Below are 6,000 nucleotides of genomic sequence, written 5' to 3'. Positions count from 1 at the left end.
GATGATTGATTTTGGAAATGATTTTGAAGTGAGAAAGATGAAAAAAAATGTAGGAGGATTATGTGAACCTAGGAATCTCTAATAAGTGATTGCGGGTTGTGGAATGTATGATGGGGGAATGCGTTGACCGTGATTGTGGTGATATGATAGAGCCCTTCTTTGAAAGAAAGCTTGTGATGAAAGTGGTTCTAATTCAAATTTCTTGGTAAAAACGTGACTAAAATCATGATATCGATGGATGAAAGTGCGATGTTTCAATAACAACTTACGGTTTTTGTATAAGAAACTTATTCTTTTTTGGGTTTTCTTTTCACTTTGCTTCTTTTTGGTTTTTCTATAAATTGACTTTTTGACGTATTTGAGAGATTTCCAGACACGAAGCATGGGTAGCTTTTTGGAAGAATGTGTGAAGTTGTTTTGTTGAGATTGTTGTTGGGGTGTAACTTGTTTCAATTGTTTGAATATTTTGACAAGAAAAAACGTCAAGCACACAAGCACATATTCTTGCCCTTTCCAAAAATGACACAAAAGGTGTGGGTCTAAATCAACCCAATCATGAACTTTTTGACCTTGGTATTGTGTGTATATTCATAGGCCTAAAGTCGGCCCAAATTTTCATTGGTATGAAACATGACAAAGAAAACTCAAAACACTTTTTATCCCTAAGGTAATGGCCAGTTGCGATATTTTCAGCCCACAACTTGATATTTCTTTGACTTTGATACTACATACCTTATGTATCCCCCTGTAGCAGGTAAGAATGTGATATACTAAGTCTTGTGCGAGCATAATAGATAGGTGGTCCCTATGATGGGGGAATCACCACTTTCATCAAGCTACAAGTAGCCTTTCAAAAAGCCCTATTTCTACTCAAAGAAATATGCATGGTGAGTATCCTGGGAGCAAAACCATCTATGCTCTTGCACTGAAATTTTCACAAATATCTTCAATCAATAGAATGGGTGGGCTTCTAAAATAAGAGGTGTTTAGTAATGTTTGATGTTTTTAGATGTAAGTTCATTCTGCATTGACTCACTTAAGAGCCTTGTAACTCATGGTGGGGCCCATATGTCCTTTCGACAAGTTACACTATAGGAACAGATGCACCTAAGGCTACAACTTTTGCTCTCACCTGATTTCTATAGCGGATCAAAGGATTTACCATTAAAGGTCATCCCAAGGGTGATGTGTCCCTTGGTAGACCTCTCTTAAAAATAAATTTTTTTGAGTGTTACTAACACTTTTGTCTTGCACCTAGGACCATGAGAGCCAAGGGAGAGGATAGTGTGTGTTAGAATTGGGACCACTCTACAAATTTGCACAAGCATGCCAAACACAAAAGACACTTGTTCTTTTTAACCTATTATCGCAATGTGATCTATTTGCTACTTGGAGATGTTGCTCCAATAACGATGGTGTTCTCTTTAGCCAAGATAGCAAAAATGAGTGTTGGTTTTATCCAAGATTGTAGAAAAATAAGACAATGTGAATTTTCATTTTAACCAAGATAACAATGTGATTGTTCGGTTTATCCCATATTGCGAACTGTGAATGACTATCCTAGGATTGGTCAATTTGCACCATTAAAACGTGTTAACAAAAAACAAGATTGCAAAGTTGAAAGTCTTTCCAAAACCTGCAAGCAATGTGTTACAAAAACACTACTTGATGTCTTACACAAGACGTAAGCCCAAGATTAGTTTCCAAAGTCAAAATTAGATTGAAATAACCAAAACTTTAATCTAACCAAACAATCTAATCACACAAACAAAAATCACACTTATCTAAGAAACAAGATTAGATCTAAATTAACAAACTAATTTAAATCTAATCTAAAAATTAAATTAAAAAGTAATTTAAAATCTAAATTAAAGACTAATTTAAAAATCCTAATTTAAAGACTACTTTAAAAAATCCTAATTTAAATACTTCCTTTTAAAAACTAATTTTTTTTAAAAAAAGCTAATTTTTAAGAAAAGAAACATTTAAAAATTAACTTAAAAAGCTAATTCTAAAAAAGAAACATTTCTTTAAAAAAATACTAACTTCAAAAACAAATTCTTAAAAAGAAACCTTTTTTTAAAACCACTACTCAAAAAAGCTAATCTTTAAAAAAAAAAAAACTAATATAGCCCTCCACGTGGGCTTTAAAACAAATTTGTTTTTTTAAATAAAACTTTCAGGAATGGCTATGAAATATGGATATCATGAACAACATGGATTGCAAGGATATGCTTAAAATTGATTTCTGAAAATGACTTTAGAAACTGTAAGGTAAATGCATTTTGGCTGGTGTAAAGTCGTATTTCACAATTTTTTTATTATTATTAAGTTTGCAACCTCCCAGCCTGTGGCCCATGGTATGCGTGGATTGTATGCTGTGTGCTCAAAACGTGAGTTTTGGACAGGGTATGGAGAATATTATACTCTCCTCCTCTCGATGCTCTCATTGCGCCTTCTTCCTTGTAGACAAAAGATCACACGCTTTATAATAGAATACATAAAATATTGCAGCAAATGTGTTCAAATGGCTATATTCAGCAGTCAACAATTAGCAACGGGTAGTTTCGAGTTCTGCAATCGTTAGTAATAATGGGTTCAGGATGCCATTAATCTCAGAACCACAACATGCAGCAGTCACCTTCACTTTTAGCTTCAAATTCACAACCTAGAAATCCTTAACAAACTTTAATTAATTATGCAACAAGAAGCAGTGCAGAGCTTTTTAACAGAACATATCGACATTAGTTCTTCAATAGCAACAATCATCCCAACCTCAAGTGGGCATATATGTATTAACTATGGCAATGATATCAGAAGGTTGCGTGTTCGATTCACGTCGGGTTCACCAAATGATGTTATGAAAAAGGGATTAGTAGACAATCATAAGGAAATCATGTTAGTAAACTTTTAACCATAAGCATAACATGAAGATGAATCCATTTCAAAAGCATATCAAGAAATATTAATAACAAAGCAAATAGGAAAATAAAGAACTAGACAACTCTAATACTCCCCCGTATGCTTGATGATGTTGGCTCTTCCTTGTTCCTCTCCTCTCCAAGATCCAAAAAAGCCTTGCTTGATTGTAGCTCTCAGTATTGAGTGTGGCTGAGAATGTAGCTCTATGACTTATGCAAAGGTACAAACTAGAGTTACTATGAGAAACTTAGTAATGCTATGCAAGTATAGTAACAATACTCTAATGCTTCCCCTTTTCTTGAGGAATGAGGTTCTTTTATAGGGAAAAATGTTGATTGAATGGCCAAGATTGAGTGAGCTTGTGAAGGGCTAGGATTGATGAGTTTGTGATCCATGCAATGGTTTTCAACCCAATGTAGTGATGACAAGTGTCACTATGAGAGGCTTTGAGAGGAGAGGGAAGAAGCATTAAATGTTTGAGATGACATGAGGGCTACCCTAGGAGGGTTTGGTTAGGCATGAGCTAGTTGATAAAGCTTTTATCCAAGGGTAATGCTTTTATCCAATGGATAAACTCTTGTGCAAGAGTTAAAAGGATGGTTGAGTTAGAGAAAAAGTCTCTAGCCAAGGGTTGAGTTTGAGTTAACCATAAATGGTTATTGAAGACTTTGGAGGGTAAATTGTTGGAGACACAAAGCCTTTAATAGTTTGTGAAGACTTTGCATGTTTTGAGAAGTGACATGTTTCTTAAGGACTGTGCACATGATTAGGAGGGGGATTAGGCTAATTAGAAGGGGTTAGAAGAATCTAGAAGGGGGTTAGAAGAATCTAGAAGGAGGTTAGTGAGCAAGTGGGTGAGGATAAATGGGGGATTTAATTACAATGAAATTTATTTATTTCAACTAAAATTATGCAACTTGTATTTTTAGGAGAATGCAAGTGGGAGGGTTTTAGGGATTTTAAATAAATATTTATTTATTTAAATGCGAGAGAGGATTTTAGGGATTTAAATAAATGTTGATTTATTTAAATATGGAGAGGGGTTAATTAAACAAATATGCTTTATTTATTTAATTAATTGTCAGAACAAGATTTAATGAATTAAATTAAATAAATTGAATAATTTATTTAATTAATAGGAGAAGAGGGTTAAGATGAATTAATTAAATAGTTGATCGATGGTTAAATAATCAAATAAATACTAAGTATTCATTTAATTAAGTGGACATATTTGGATGTCTACATTTGCCCCTCTTTGAGACGGTGTGATTTATCACATCGTTTCAAAGAGGAACCCTTGATGCAACCCAATATGTCATGTGCATAAGTTACCATGAATGCATATAGGAATTGTCAAAGATTAAATAACATTTTTCTCGGTAGATTATACATCTATTTCAATGTCATGGCTTTGGCCAAAGCACTTATAATGGGATTTTCCTATAAGGAGGATCATCCATCTCTTTAGGTCCACATTCAACACCCTATTCGAAAAACAAGGCTACTTAATAAAATCAAATTATAATGATATGCATAGGATGATACCACCTATATGGTTATTCTAGTGCATATTCATTTACCTTTATCTATTTAATGAATCAAAATACATCATAGATTCATAAAGATTCTCTAAATGTTTGTTACTAATGCAGATTTGTAATCATTTGTTTATGATATTTATCATGTTTGTATAGAAAATAAGATTAGATTAACTATATGGCTGTTATGATATGTAAATTTGTTTCCATATCTTTTATTATGCATTATGTCTACCTTTGTATGCATTTTAAGATTCATCTCAATGCTCTTATATGACTCTACATACAACACAGGTTTGAAAACAGTCTTAAGACTAACATTCTTAACAAAAATATACTTTGGCTTTCATAAAAAACATATAAGTATTTAGAAGGTATATCATAAGATATGCACTAATATATTTGCATACTAGGTTTTAGGTATGTGTATACATTCTTTAAGAGAAGGAAAATGATTATATCTTTACAAGAAGGTATAAATCATTATATGCATGTGTGTGTGTGTGTGTATGTCTATAAAAGCACACATACACACAAACACACCCATATGTACATATACATATGTATATGTATATGTATATGTACACATACACACACACACACATGTGTGTGTGTGTGTGTGTGAAAAACACTATGAGAGTGAAGAGAATTTTGAGATTTATGATTTGAGTTGTTTGTCAAAGGGGGAGCCGATCCTTGTGATTTTGAGGGAGATTATTGTAAGTTGATTTCTTTGTTTGCATTGATTGTTTTTCACATTCATATGTTGCCATCAATGCCAAAGGGGGAGATTGTTAGAGATTGTTAGACATTGGTTGATATATTGTCATTGATGTCAACATATGAGAAGAATTGTTGGATAGAGGAATATGTTGATTATGTTCGCTCTGTGTTTCTGTATTGCAATTAGATTGAATGAGTTGGTTTAGCCTATGTGTTGTAGATGGGCTGATGCAGATTAAAGGTTTTCTAGTATCTTGTCTGTAGATGGTTCATTCCCATTTTCAAAGGTCTGCATGATGTTTTGATCGAGTTATGAGTTCCGGTATTATGGTTGGTTATTCAATTGTTCATGTTATTTGGTATTCTGGTTTATGCTTCGTATTGCTCTAGAATTGTTATATCTTTAATTGCAGATATGTGGGGTATATTCTAGACATTGATGTGGGGTATATATTAGTGATATGTTAGTCTTTTATAATAAAATTATTTGGTTTGTGAATTGAAGCCTCAAATTTTAATACAATTTGAGACGAAGGGCTTAGGGATAGCTAGATATATTTTAGGTATATAGATTAGAAGAGATAGAGAAAACAATATAAGTTTGGCTGGTTTATAATTTTTAACTCAATGTTGGAGAGGTTTAACATGTCAGTTTGTAAGCGATTGAATATTTTTAATGATGGGATAAATAAATTTGTTGAGTACTATCTAATTAATCCAAGTACTAAGATTTAAGATATAAGGATAATACCTTATGGTAATGTTGCAGGGTTAGGGGTTTGATGTATACTGTGAATTGTACAATAGTATACATTGC

Source organism: Cryptomeria japonica, chromosome 7, assembly GCF_030272615.1.
Source record: "Cryptomeria japonica chromosome 7, Sugi_1.0, whole genome shotgun sequence".
Taxonomy (NCBI): Eukaryota; Viridiplantae; Streptophyta; class Pinopsida; order Cupressales; family Cupressaceae; genus Cryptomeria; species Cryptomeria japonica.
Note: the sequence above shows the minus strand (reverse complement) of the source record.